Consider the following 15,940-nt stretch of genomic DNA (forward strand, 5'->3'; position numbering starts at 1 on the left):
GTCAGGAATTGATCAGGCTTCAGTTTGTGCCATGGTCTGTACCAGCGCCTGAAATGGGATATGAGGTGGAGAAATTTCTGGGACCCATGAGTGGTCAGTTCACCAGAGAATGGTCATACCAAGTCAGAGGACAAGTTTCCCTACAGATGATGCTCATGGAATTGGTTAGGATACGATCTAGAGTGTGCCCTGCAGAATGGGTGGGGGGTTGTTGATCTTCAAGAGATCATTTGTGGCCAGGTCTCCTAGGCAAGCAAAGGCGTCAGGATTTGAGGTATTGAATGCCATCAGTCGGGTAGTAAAGCCTAGTAATGGGCCAGGGAGACTATAAACAAGAGCCCCTTTTCAGCTAAGTTATGGGTGCAGGTCGAGTCTGAAAACTAGGCATTCTATTGCATCAGTACACATCTGATCTGATATAGTGACAGATATAGACTCCTTATATATTAAGGCTTCCCCACCCTCGCCCGTCCTGGCCTATTTAGTTTTTTTATTTGATAGCAGTCGAGGAGTGCCACCGCAATAGTGGGGTTTGAGGAGGGTTTGATCCAAGTTTCAGTAAGAAACCAAATGTGGGGATAATTTTTGGTCAGGAGATCCCATATGTTTACCGCATGTTATGGGAGGGATCTGACATTGGCTAAGAAGAAGTTCCAGCCTATGTTGGTGGGCTGGGTCTGGACACGATCTTGTGAGGTATTCCCTCGGTCTAAGGCCATCCTGAGTGGCAGAGTATATAGAGGAGCAATGCTCTGGAAACTACACATCCCGGATAAAAAGGGCCTTTGAGTGTGTTATGTGTTCACAGGGGCTATGCATGATCATTAATAGTTCATCCCGTGTATAGGAGCAGCAAAACCTCAAGGGGTTGGGGGTGTCTGAGGGAAAACTAGCATGGGTCCGTCTCCTGGCGACATCCAGGCGTGGATGGGTGCAGACAAGCTTGCCTTAGGTGCGCCTTCGGCACGCCAGCGGCGCGCCCGCTGCGAGCGTCCGCTGAACGTCAAGCCAGGCATTAACTAAAATAGGGAGTCAAGCCTCTAGACCAATACCCTTCATTTCCAGGCTCTGCCAGAAATGCGAAAACAATTATTGCCAGCGTGCACTCTGTTATCAATGTTTTTATTCACTAATAGTTCCCAAGGTGCATCATACCACCTGTGCCATGTCCACTGGCGCTCAGATCAATTTTACGAGAAAGCGCAAAGAGATGACCTCTCCGTGCTGGTGGGAGCACTATTATGGATACCTGAATCCTATTTCGTGTTGAAATAAACCAAATTTATGCTATAAATTCATTTGATCTCAAACGTCTTTATTCATATTGTGCAATAATCATCTTGCGCAATTCCATAATATCGCATACAAATTAAAATTCAAATTATGATGCCAGAAATGCCTCTAGTCGCTTCCTTCAGTGCAACCTCCCTCCACATCAAACGGGCAAGCCCGGAGTGGACTGGGAAGGAGGGCTTGGATCACGACAGATGGGTAAAAGAAGTGAATAATAAAATATACTGGGCACGGTATGCAGTTAAAATCAATTTTAAAAAGAGCGTATCATAAAGTGCTAATGTGCATATAATTAGGTACAGCATGGCTGCATTACTGGGAGTTCATTGAAGGAGCAGGGAGCGAGGCTCATATATGTCTGGCTTAAGCACGACCGCAAGGTTTTACATCAAACAACATACCACTGTTGAATTTATCATAACTAGTACACAAAAAAAGTTATAGGACTTTCTTTGATATGAGCCAAAATACAGCCTTTAGCAGCCTCTCCTGATTGGACAGCCGTAACAGACTTAGCCAAGCTACGTTGATAAGGTGATAAGTGACCTGCATAGAGCAGAGGTTATCTGAATGGAGGAGCTTTGCAGCTGCAGAGAACAGGTCAGTTTGGGGTCTGGGTAAATCAAACTGGGTCTCAAAGAAAGCAAGACAGTAATGAATGCCAGCCTGGTCTACCACCTCTTCCTGTACCCTCAGCCAGATGGCAGTCCCAGAAATTGAATTTGCATGAGGAGGAGGGGAGTATTAATGGAAATGTGCCAAACCAGCACGTTGGTTGAGCCAGGTAGTACTGTTCTAGAAAGGAATCCTCCCTCTTGTATTTTAAAGTGCAGTGCTTTGTGGGACATGAATATGACACACTTTGGAGGAAGCTTTCATGCTTTTGGGTAGTACCCTGCTCCTCATTGTACGTGGGTGCCCCCCCTGCTTGCCACCACAAATCATTGAATAAATATGAGAGAGCTGCAAAGTAATGCCCTGCTGGAACCCTGGTCTACACCATCTAGATTGCTCCCTGAAGGACTGTTCCTGTTACACACTTGTAACTATGGCTCTGAGGACTTTACCTTGCTTCAAAAAGGATTAAGCGGTAGACTCCCTGGAAACAACACATTACAAAGAGTTTCTCTACATCATCTCCCTCAAGAAATCCCCAGCCTTGACTGCATCCAGTGGGCTTTTAAGGAATTGGCAGGTGCCTTGTGGGGATTGTATTCCCAAACTTTCAAGGACCGTCTCAGAGCTTCAAAACCCTTGGATTTGTGCTTTGACACTTTGAACCCTCAAGTGGACCTTCAGGAAGAAGTTCCAGAAGTTTGGAGAAGTTTGGAGTAGGCCTGGGTGTACAATTCCATTCTGTTCATGGAGTTTGTTGAATTTTTCCCAATCTGTGCTCCCCACAGAGAGCAGAGTTCCAAAAAACTCCATGTAGTGACGTGGAGCAGAGTTTTTCTTCTCTTGTGGTGCGCCAACATTAAGCTGGCAAGCACGAGTGAGGAAAATAGTATGCTAGACCACCTCTAGGGGAGATTTCTCAATCCGGAAGGGTCACAGCAGGTCACTACTTCTGACGGTGAGAAACCTGCCGCTTGCATTAAGGAAGTTGCCACTCAAATAGAACATCTACTCGAGTGGCAGAAAGAAGCTGTGCCCTCTTGTGTTGCATGTGGTGCTGTTTGTGCTTATTTTACAGCACGGGACAAATACCCAGTGCTAAAAATCGGCACGAGCTGCGTGACTTACCTCACTCCCCCAGTTGTGCAACTCCGTGGAGTGCGGCAGAGTTTTTTTGTCACTTCACGAAGTTCCTCATAGAGGATCTCCCGAGTTTAGAGCAACTTTTGGAAAAAGCTCCATAAGCGGGAATGATAACCTGACTTACGACCAAAAACTCCTGTTTTAAACCAAAATTTAATTACTAATATCTTAGTATTTCCATCCCTAAATTTACCACCATACTGGAAAAACTTGCAGAGAGTGGGAAATTACCACTTCCCCATGTTATTTTCCATTCGAGATGTTCCAATTCATTATCATTCATACTGTTGCAGTAATGTCTCCCTATATCAGTAATACAGTGTGCGTTCTTACCACACCTTATTACACTGCCACTCATAACGGGTACCATTGCTGAGTAATGGAAGAAATAAGATTGTAGGCTCCTGTTAGATAGAATGATGAAGACAGAAACCTATTTTTATTTGTCAGAGCAACACTATGCCACTAGGTTAGTGTTACCACAAGTCCCACATCGCGGAGGGAACAGTTTTCCGTGCCGGCTGTTTCATTTAAGAATCTTTTGTATTCTGGAAAGTCTAGTCTTGGTTGACTTCAGTTGAACCCAGTGATATCTTCAAGTATTTTTATGCTCCAGGCAAAGTATCTTTTGAGCCCACTGTTTGGAAGAACTTTGAATGATTTCCCCTTTTTCTGCTCATTCAAGTCCTCCTTATGCTAAACACTAATAAAACATATGTTAAACTTCAGTAAGGGGACATTACAAAGCAGATACAATTTCAAGCTTACTTTTGTCTAGCAACTAAATAGCACGAAAAGAAAGCTTGGACAAGCATCAGTAAAGTAATTCCTTTTTGTGTTTGGATCTAGAAATGTTTTTATCGCAACCACAGCATTTTTAGGTGGAGTTCAGTGTCTAACCAGCTTGTGACTTCCATTGTAGGAAAGACATGCTAAGGAAGACTTGGTCACCTTTAAGTGGACTAGCATGAAATAATAAAGTAAGATATATGCACATAGTACTTATAATTGTAGCTTTCGTTTCTGGAAAAAAATCACAGATATAGTTCCCTTCTTTACTGGCATTCTTGCTCCAAGCATTGAACACCAAGTTTATATTCTGAGCATTTCCTCCATTTTATTGGTTAAAATCTGATAATTATCTCCCAATATCTCTTTTTAAACCTTGTCCCTCTTTTTATTTGACACTTCTTTGGGTAGACAGTTTACTATGACCCTGTTGAGTAACAGAAATTGAAGATACCGGAAAAGGACAGTGATAAAACATAAGAGTATAGAGGGACACGTGAAGTAGTGGGAGAAGGTGGTAGAGGCTGAGATGACATAGAAAGATAAATGAGGTAATAAGAAAAGCAAAGTACACAAAGGTCAGGTAGCCAGAATGAAAGATCAACAGAAAGAGGAAGATACAGATAAGGAAAGAGAGATAAATAAGTAAGTTTGTAGAATGAGGTAGAGAGGGTCAGGGATAGGGAGAAGGAAACGTAGAGAGAGGCAGAGGTGAAATAGGTGAAGTAGAGAGAGGTAAAGGCAGTAATAGGTAGAGATAGACAAAGAGATTTGAAGAAAAACAAAGAAATACAAGGTAGACAGAGAGCAAAATGAATATAAAAAAGGATAGAGTAAAGGCAGTACTAAAAAGGAGAGAAAGGCAAAGGGAAGAATGAATGGTAGAGAGAAAAATGTGATGTAGACCAGTGTTTTCTAAACTGTAGTGGGCGTTACCGAAAGTCCAATCAATAAATAAAGATGCTTTTTTAATATTGCATTTATCTTGGCATGTTTGCTTCACTTTAAAGAGATGTCAAATGACAGACTATCCCTACTGTTGCTTATTTTTGTAACAGGAAGACTGGTGTTTACAACTCCTCTCACTTTGTGGTCAGAGAAAGAAAATGAAAGTGAATTATGTGACAATGTTCTGGGGTACATGAAGCATGAAAGAAAGGCTATAGGTTGTCATTTTTTCGTAACACACAAAAAAATGTAACTATCTGCAAATGAACTGTAAATATTCAGCAGTTAGAAGAGCAAAAATGAAGTACTTTTACTGTAATTCTGAAGTGTTTTTTGTTTTTATTTAATTTTTATTGAGGTCCAAGAATTTAAGATACAAATAAATTAGTTCGGAGTATTCAAGCACCAAAGAGAAATAGCCAGTAAAACACATTTCATGACAGAATACACCCTGGGCCATAAAAGAGATGACAGTGCCTAGAACTCCACAAATGATACATGCAATAGATAAATCTATACAGTTTCCATTTGAAACTAAACCATCAAAAGGGCATAAAATAAATAAAATGCATAAAAAGCATTGTATACAAAGAAAAAGCAGTAAGGCATAATCCAATCTTTTAGACTGACCTCTCATTTTCAATCACAAACTACCCCTAAAGTTTATCGAATTTCTTGAATACTCCATTCGTATTGTATACAACTGTTCATTATTTTTAACTTGCTTGATTTTTTGCTGCCACTCCCCAATTGTGGAAACCAGGTGTGAACATCACTTTTGAAGTAGAAGGGATCTGGCCATTGCTACATATAGTAATTTTGTACATTTCTTAGTTAAACCAGATGAAGGATCATACCCCAAGACTTTCCATTAAAATAGTGTGAATGAACCTGACCTGCCATTCAGTCTCCATATATTGAAATAGTCCATTCCAGAATCCCTGAATAACAGGATGCAGACCAATTACATGCACCTCATTAGCAACTGTCTCAGCAGCACATCGTAAGCAATGACTAGACAAGTTAGGGGTGACTTGAGCGACAAAATGCGGTCTTCTATATAAAAGCCATTTTCTATAACTTTTGGCTTCGATTAGCTCCTCTCAAAATGGTAAAATTTAGTCTATTAACTTCGTCTCACATCTTTGTAGTTAGTTCCAAACCTTCATATTTTTATAACTTTTTGATTGCTTTTCGGGTGAGATCGATTGCCTTCATGGAGGTGAAAAGTCCTTTCCATTCTGCAGGACTGTGTTCACTAGCTTCCAGTGGCTTTTCCCCCATCTTATCTGGCAAGAATCTAAATTACTAAACATGTTGTTCAATATTATGTAGGAACCCCGAAGCAGAAAATCGCCTTAAACTATCTAGTGTATTTCTGACATGTTTGACCATCTCTCCCTAGATTAAAAATCTGCAAGCTTCCTGAACTTTTGCCCATTTTTCGACGATATCGGGTGCTAAATCAGCGGCACGAATGTTACTGTGTTAATGGAATGGCTTATCTCCTGTAGAGATCCATATGTTTCTGAAGGAACCACTTCAGACTCTTTTAGCTGACTTTTTTAGGTGACTTTACGATTTTTAACACATCACATATGTTATATTCTTTGAGAATTAGTTGCATAAAATAGTTCTTAAAAATACCATTACAGAGCTTTACATTAAACCTGGACATATACTGTGCAAACTTGGTGAAATATTAATACCAAAGATTGGGAAGCGCCAACCCACCTTTTTCCACCCCTTCATATAAAGTGCTCAGTGCTATTCTGGCTATTATTTTGTCCAGATAAATGATGTAAACATAGACTCTACCTTTCTAAAAAAAAAAAGCTGTGGTTAAAACAAACCGAATGACCAAAAATAGAAAATGAAACAGTGGAAGGATTGATATTTAAATCAAAGAGACCCTCCCAAGGATAGTCAAAGGAAGAGAATTCAAACATGAAAATAGTGTTAAAGATTGCAGGGATCTGTTAGCATGAGCTTAAAGCCATTTTGTACTTGGCAGCCAATTTAGTTAGCCATGTGCTCGCCATGTGCTTTTTCCCTCGTCCACAGCCTTGCACGTGCTCAGATGGGCCTAGCTAGTAGAATGCACCTCCTCTTATGTTATAACTGTCAGGCTATTCTTGCTGATGTGGAGAGAAATTACTCTCCTCCTACTTTGTTGAGCAAGCAAATCTTATATACCCATATTAGTCATTTTGCATGCTTACATGTGCCAGGACCTCCCCTTGGTTTTATGCTGACTAATGTAACCTAAGCATATATAAGGTTCCTGTTTTCTGTACTCCTTAGAATGCCTCCTACAGTTCCTGAAGGTACTGTGTGACGTAGTCTCCCTCATCTGAGGTGGGTAAAAGATGTTTTTTATATTACAGCTTCTGTGCCAATCTCTTCTTTGTTGGTTTAAAGAACCAGGTGTATCAGTGAGACCCCTGAGAAGGTTTCTATTTTCTACAATAGGTCCTGTATTTTTAAAAGCAATGGTGGAAAGTTAAGATCATATAAATCCTCGATCCGTGATGAATACCGAATACCCAAATATCTTTTCGGCTGCGAGTTAACACACAAGGTTATATCTAGATGTAATATGTGTGAGTTGCAAACACATAATATTATTTCAGTATTTTTTCTGATGTCTTTCTCGTACTGTGCAAACATTTTGAAAGCCTTCTCTTGGGGGCCCTTACTACTATTGAGAATAAGCACAATTTTGTCAGCTTATATCTTTATCTTTCCCATTTGTGACAGTGGAGGGTGGATATAGCCATTCTCCCTAATTACTATTGCCTGTGGATCAATAAATAAGGCAAATAAAATAGGGGATAAGAGGCAACTCTGCCAGATTCCACACAAGACTTGTATTTACCCCAGCTCTGTAGCATTTACAATAATATTGACATCTGCGCTGCAATACATCCAAATGTGATCTGGGAAGGAATCCCAAATCTGGATGAAACACAAAACAAAGCTTTCCTGACCACGAGGACAAATCCTTTCTCAGCATCTAACAGAAGCACTATAGCTGGTGTATCGGTGACAGGAAAATAATCTATTGCTTCAGTCCTATAATGTGTATTTGTGCCTAATTAACATCCCGCAATTAAACTGCTCTGATCTAGGTGAATCTATTTTGTTACAATTAGGTTGAATCTATTAGCTATACATTTTGTGATTATTTTGTAATCGACATTTAATAATGTAATTGGATGGTACGAATTCGGGTCTCCGCCATATTTCCCCTTTTTAAAAGAGTCAAAACCTTCCCTCTATGTAGGGCTTTCAGCTAGCAATGTATTGGCGACCAGTAAAAAGTAATCGACTAAAACATCTAGAAAAGATGTTTAAAATTCAGCTGAAAAAACATCTGGCTCACAAGCTTTACAATTTGGGATGTTCTTAATTAACTCAACAAATTCTTCTTTAGAGATTTAGAGAAGTTTTGCGTAATATTGTCCATTTCTCTTCATCAGATAACATGGGAATATTGCAGTCCACTAAAAACTTTTCAAGGAGATCTTTCTTTACCAATTGATTTTGGGTGTAAATCCTTTCATAATGATCCAACATATTTTCCACCACTTTCGCTGGTTCCTTGCTATCCTAGTTCTGGCAGCTTGTTCACGTGCTTGCCAAGCTAAAAAGCTCCCAGTGAAATGACTCTCCTCATAAACTTTTTGCTTGTAGGCGCAGTTTAAAATTTTGCATTTAGTATAATTTGCCTGACTTAAAGCCTGTTTAGCCCTATCAAATTCTCTTCTATTAAGCTTTGATGAGTTTCTCAAAAAGTTCATAGCAGTAGTGAACATTTCTTTCTAAGGTTTGCTTTTGTAATTTAGTCTTCTTCACATCCTGACCTATCACCAACCCTCTGATGTACGCTTTTAGGGTGTCCCATACTATATGTGGGGGAGCAGACCCATGATTTCTTGCCAATAATTCCTTTATAGCTTCTTTACAAGTCTGAACCCACTCTTCCTGTTTATTGAAAACCCAGCACCAAGGTTCTTCTGTTGCTTTCCCCACCACTATCTCTAAAACCTCCACACCGCCATCTTTAAAACCACCATTGTGTGATCAAAAAAGCTGTTAGATAAGATACGTTGATTTTTAAAAACCAAAGCTTTTGAAAGTAAGAAGAAATCTGTGCGAGAGGAACTGCCAAATCATCCAGAGAGACAGGTGTATGTGATTTTTGTAGGAAGGCCGCCCTCCTTAAATCAGTCAGCTCCACAATAATTTGATTAATTTGTAAAACCTTCAATGTTTTAGGTTTTGATTGCCACTTTAGATTTAATGAGAAGTACATTTTTGGATTCTGTGGGAAATTAAAGTCTCCTCCAATTACCACTTTGCCTGGTATTTTTAGTAATGATTGAAAGAGGTCCACATAAGGCATAACATTATCTTCAACTGGGGTGTATACCCTAACAAATGTGAGCCACCTGGACAATGTAGGCAGCTCACCCAGCACCATTTGCAGCATTTATCGCTGGCAGAATCCACCACTTCTGCACAAAGCCTCTTGGACAAGAAAATTGAATGCCCCGATGGGCCCCCTGGGTGGAGGAGAAGCCTTTGTATTCAGCCCAGGATTTAAACATTGAAAATTTCTACACTTTCCCTACTGAAATGTGTGCTTTCTGAACTAAAATCACAGAAGACTTCTAAGCTGTGATCCAGGCTTCTATAACACACCGTTTTATTTGTTATTTAGATCATTAACATTTAAGGGAAAAAACCTTCAAGATATAATTCATCATTCCTAGTAAAACTATTAGTGTAAACAGGGGCCACCAGAAGTGCATAGAGCCCTTGGTGTGTTCAAGGACAGTACAATATACAATATATCCTAAAACAGCTGATATCATGCCACACAACGATCTACTTGGCATAGAAGATATACCCAGCCCGGACTGCACAACATCCATACTTTCAGTAACCACCCTGCTACACTTTAATTTTAAATTACTGAGACTGTATATCAGTTCTTTACCTCTGATATGCCCATTGAACCATATAATAGCCCGATGTAAAACAACGACAAAACACCTCTATGGTTGCACCTTCCTGCTTGTAAAGCAAACATTCTAAATCTCTCAAATTTGTGCATGCAACAGTCAATATCAAGTTTGGATATCTGTTTAGCAGCCTTTATACCCGTAACTACCACCAAACCCTTCCCAAATCTACCAACCACCACCAATCACCTGCCAACCCCCCTCCCTGTCCCCACCCAATCCTGAGCAGCAGTGAGTGGGTCACCTTCCCACTCACACCTGACATGCTCCTCCCACCCAACTAATCTGGCACCCTGGCACTGTGCCCAGACCCAGCGGCCAGTCTCCCCCAGACCCCACCTCGTCAGGAGAACCCAAACAAAAATGTAAAGCAGAAAAAGAGAAACAATTAGATACCATAGGAAGAGCAATAAAGCCTCCCACTAACCACAATATCAGAGATATTTACTATTATTGGACATTAAATCCTGTAGATTGTAGTTCCCGCAAACTAATGATACCTGTTGCATGTTATAGGAACGACCTTGCAGCAGGTGATAACTATTTATAAGGACTTCTTAGAGCTCTGCTGAAGCAGCTCCTATGCCTCCAAGACATCACAAAATGGAATTGCCCTTTGAGCAGCACCATCAATTCAGTTTGCTGCGTTATCATTGCCTGAGCGCCCTTAGCCTTAAACAAGTAAAACATTTTTAAGAATTCTTTCCATCGCCTGTCTGCAGAGGCTGACATGTCCGGGAATATGTGGCACAGAGAAACATCTCGCATGATAAACTGTCTCTGCTCGATTGCCTTAGTTAAGACTTCCTCCTTAATCAGATAGTTTATAAGTATTGTGCATGGAAATTTTTAATCGGGAAGCTTATACGCCGGCTCATGATGGGATATCGTTAGTGTGAAATCCCCAGAGAATTCAGGAAGGACATGGGTTTTTTGAAAGAGTTATCCATTGGAGCGTGTGTTGGCCCTCTCGTCCTTCTGGATCCCCCACAATGCAGAGGTTGTCATGTTGAGAATTAATTTCTGACTCCTCAAGTTTGTTGTCTACCAAAGATTTTGTTTTAGGAACATGTTCACTTTTTGCTGCTCAGAGTGACCTAGACCTCTATCTGCAAAATCCTGTGGTGAGCCTCGCATGTAAATCAGGTATTTCTGAGGTTTGGGAAATTTTAAGATCCCTTACGTCTTCCAGAATGAGATTGGGCATACTTTTTGCGTACCACTGCAAAGTTTAAGGAGTATCCCCTTGCATTGTGATTTTGCTTTGGAATTCTGGGAGTGACACGGAGTGCTCCTTTACACTTTCTGAGTCAGCCTGTTCTGCAAACTTGAGAGAAAGGCAACAGCTTCTGTGTGCCAGGCACTGGTGACTGCAATATATTGGGATCTCCACCCAAAGTAACGACCAACACTGGAAGAGAAGGTAAGCGCTGAACTGAAAACTATACAAAAAGGGGGTAAAGACGGTTGACTATATGTTTCTGCACCTCATGCCAGTTCTGAGATCCAATGTCCCACGCAAACAGCCCTGGCATCAACCGTCTATTGGTGCCACTGTGCTCCAGATCCTTCAAACTATAATTGTTTGGGTGTGCGTAAGGGAAAGAAGTCCAAAGATCTCAAGGTAAATTTTGATAAAATTTCTCTTATTTCGTTTTAAAAAATGTGAATTCTTTACAGTCCAAACAACGCGTTTCGTTCTCCATCTGAGAACTTCATCAGGGCTGAAAGTACTTAAAAAATCATAAGCATTTATATCACATTAATACACACAAGAAGAGAGAGCAAAACCAACATAATATTCAAATGAGAAATTCGTGGGGTTAAAATCAAAAAGAAATGTAAACACAAGATGTTATTTTGATATACATTTAACAGTGAGGCATAACAAAACATTACTAGGGGAAAGGAAACAAACAACAATGAATACAGTTTGAACAAACAGAAAGGACTACTATTCTACTTTATAATCATAGCACATGTATCAATATAATTCCATAATGTGACCCAAAATACGGTGCCCGAGAGCCATGGCACCAACTTCTGGGACAAGTAACATGAAGGAAAAACATCTTAAGATTAGAGGAACCCATTTTCAGGGAGAAATATATATACATTATTGTACAAAAAAGTAAAGCAGACAATTGTTTCGAATGGTTTTATCCAATATCAAGGTCAGGGCATGATAAGTATATCTACACCTTTGGCAATCATAACTTGAACATGCTCACCCAACATATTTCTACCCAGTGTGCAAAACTCGGGATACCCTATGTACCTAAAGTTAAAACATAAAGCAATAGGAGAAGAAAAGGAAAGGAGTCCCAAACATTGCATAATCAAATGTTAATTACTAAAAAAGATAATATCATCTTAAAATGATATATCAAAAATATATATCAAAAAATTCAAATATCCAGTGTTTTTACTCCATTAATATCAGGTTATATAAGTATATGGACTCACCTTAAAAGTCGTGAAACGCCGTTTTGTATGGTGCATAAAAGAAATCAGTCAATCTCACGATTGTTTGTGAAAAGATATATGTGTAGTCGATTCCAAGTAGAGGTTCTAAATAGAAATAAATAATAAGATTTGAACTGTATATTAGTGTTTATTATTTATAATGGTTTTTACTAAGGTTTTTGTTTCTGCACTTATTTCACACATATTAGCGGCTTGAAACTAAGAGCGTTCCAAAATGTCTATGGAGAGTAGTTCCTAATCTGGACACTATAAAGAGCATGAACTGTCAAACATGCGGATAAGAAACAAAAGAGGGGTCCTTAAACCTGGCATCAGTCTATGTAGATATACAGACTTACTCTACTCACCTCAACAGAAAATATCTTGTGCATATATAATGTAGAAATTGCAGAAGACCATCAGATGTGTAGAATGATCCTCACACAGATAACACTAACCAGAAACATAAAATAAAATAAATTGTATTCATAGATCATGTCTAATAATAATTAGAAACTGTTGGACTTGGCCCTTAGGGCAGGTTCACCCATAGACTTTTTGCTTTAAATGGTGACCTGGCAATGGCGATTTTTGGGGTTCTGCGCACTTTCACTGTGTCCCAGTGGAAAGTGCGTGCGCACTTTGAGTGCATGTGCTGAGCTAGGCCTGCCCGCCCATAGGAATGCATGGGGAATGTATGTGTCCCTGGTAGTTCCTGATGCGTGGGGTGTACAGGCTCGAGTTTAGTATGTGTGAACTCGTGAGAGTGAATGCTGCGAGATGGTGTATGCGGCATGTATGTGTCTAGAAGGGAAGTGCTACTTCTGGACATTGAGATATGTGTGCAGTGAGGGTGCTGGAGCGTGATTGGCTGGAGCTGGCTGGCATGCCAGGCTCCAGGAAGTCTGGATGGGTCTGCCCGGTGGTGAGTGGGAGATTAGCATGAGTGAGGTGTGGGAGGAGTGTACCTGTGTCCTGGATGGGCTGGGTTTTCCCCACACAATGCTGGCTCCGCCCCCCGTGGTGTGTCTGATGACCCAAGCCCTGCCAGTGAATAGAGAGGGTGGTTGAGGTAAACAGAGTACTCAAGAACCAGCTGCGACTGGTTCCGCCCCCACCCTGCACCTTCAGACAAAGGAAAATGGTGTATAAAAATGGGGCTGTGTTCCCACAGATGTTGTTCTCTTCCAGGATCCTGAGGGGGCTGCTGCTGCTGCTGCTGGGCCAGAGGACCGCCACTTGGACTGTCTCCCTGCCTGGAGACCCAGTGAGCTGGCTCTGGGCCCAGCTTTGCCCCTTGCCTGCCTACAAGGACTTTGCTGGGTCCTTTCCTGATTTATAGCGCTAGGAGCGCTTGGCTTTTCCCTCTAGCGCTTGAGAGCGCTTTATTTCGTCCTAGCGCTGGGAGCGCTGTGGTTTGTGCCCTCTAGCGCTTGAGAGCGCTTGATTTTGACCAGCAGCGCCTGGGAGCGCTTTTGTAAGCCAGGTGCCCACCCTGCATTTTGCTGCTCTAGCGGCTGCCCACGCCACACATTTGTGGGATTTATTTTAATTATCGGGAGCTCACCCCGTGTGGAAATCACCGCCGCAGCCCAGGAACCCTGCCGGGCCGCCGCGCTGCCTACGGCGACCCGGAAGTCCCGCCTCCACACCTCCAGGGCCGCGCTGCCATTGGCGGCCCCAGAGGAGAATCGCCGCATAGCTATTGGCTGCCCCCGGAAAGCAGGAAGGAGGACGGGAGCTCACCCCGCCTCCCTCCGAGGTGCCGTGGGAAGAGTGAGGCTGGGCGCGAGGTTCCCCCGGGCAGGAGAGCCCCGGAGAGCGAGAGGAGCCCCGCCAGCGGCCCCAGAGCGACCGCCAGAGAAGTGCTGCAGCCTGCAGAGTACCGGTGAGTGCGGCCACAGTAGAGAAGGGAGGGGCGCCGGGACACGTTGTCGGTGTCCGCCCCCCCCCCCAGGAGCGCGATCTCGTGCTCATTGTTGTGGAGCCTGGCGAAAGGCTCCAGGGGCATTCTTGCAGAGTCCAAGGGGGACTCCAGAGATGGCCGCATTCCTGATTGAGCCCTGAGAGGCTCGAGGGGCATTTTGATTTACTTGGGGCCACGAGGCTCCGGTATCTTGGGGGCATCTTTTGGCTAAGAGCCCACGAGGCTCAAGAAGGTGCACAGGGCTGTCTGAGCCCCCGAGTCTCCCGAGGAGGCAGTCACTTGATCCACAAGCCCTGAGAGGAGCTCAAAAGCGCCACAGTTATTTAGGGCCCAGCGAGGGCTCTAGTGGGCATCACTTGTTTGTAGGGCCCAGAGGGGCTCAGGGGACACTCATTTCGCCAGAGCCTGTGAGGCTCCAACGTTGCCCCCACCAGTGTTGTCACAGCTGCCCAGCACTTCGTGGGCAGCTGCCACGTTTAGGCCCCTGACATTGGGACAGTTCAGGTGTTCCTGCCTATGGACAGTCACAGGTGGTGACTTACGTGAGTTTGGCGCAATTGTACTTTTGTTACACCTCTGAATGTATTGTTGATGCATCAGGTGTTTTCCTCCCCTGCACCTCTGAATGTGTTTTAATGCGTCATGTGCCATGTTCCTCTTTACACCTCTGAATGAATGTTATGCATTGCATCATGTGTTCTGTTCTTACACCCCTACAGGTATTGTGATACTTAGGTGGTTGTTTTCTCCCTAGTGCAGGTGGTGCTAGTGAGATCCTGGTTACCAGTAGTTACTGGTTGTGTGCTAAAAGTGCTTTTACATTCTATGTTTTACATTCTAAGTGCTATTTCTGACAGTGTTACTTCTGATTCCTGACAGTGGTCCAGGTGGCCCTGTCTTGTAAATATCCCCAGTAAATTCTGCCCGTGCCTCTGGCACATTGTAAAGTGTGTGTTTTTATCTAATGTGTTTTGGTGTAATACAAAGGCTATTTTTATATAACCTTGTGTGGAGTTTCCTTTGTGGTGGGCCTTTGGGTCTTGTTGCTGGGGTGCGTGCGCAAATACTTAACTTACATCGCCTCCAAGTTTAGCCTTGCTGCTCGCGCCACGTTACCTAGAGGGTGAGCAGGGGTTATCTTGGCGTGTAACTCCCTTGCCCTGACTTGGTAGTGGTGGTCTCTGACTGACTTTGGAGAAAGCCCTGGCCAGCCGGGGATCCCATTTCCAACATTGGCGGCAAGCGGTGAGGATAAGGATTTGTGTTTGCGTTGTACCTTAGTAGCAACTGGCTGCACCACAAAACTCTGCATTTTAGATGACCACATTTTAGGGGATTGTTTTTTTTTTGAAGTTTCATATTTTCTTCTCCTGAAGGTATCATTGTGCAATTGTGTCAGTACATTTGTCCCCCGCCCTGCGCCCAGAGTCGGTACCTGTGTCACGTGTGGTCAGGTTGAGGAATCAGGGGTGGTAGAAACTGCCTTACCAGTCCGAGGGGAGGGTTGTGTGTGGATGAATGGTGTGTGGCACTAGGCAAGTGAGTAGGAGTTCTCTGGGATAGAGAGCTTGCTGATACCTTGTGAATTGTGTACTCCTGTGTTAGCTCAGACCCCTAGGTTCCCTGTGTGATCTTGTCTCTAGAACGTCCTGCCAAGATGGAGCTTGTCTTTCATTTCAGTGATCTAGATACCTACGGTACGTGGGAGCTGGTAAGGTTCTGTGACGAG

Source organism: Lissotriton helveticus, chromosome 10 (assembly GCF_964261635.1).
Source record: "Lissotriton helveticus chromosome 10, aLisHel1.1, whole genome shotgun sequence".
NCBI lineage: Eukaryota > Metazoa > Chordata > Amphibia > Caudata > Salamandridae > Lissotriton > Lissotriton helveticus.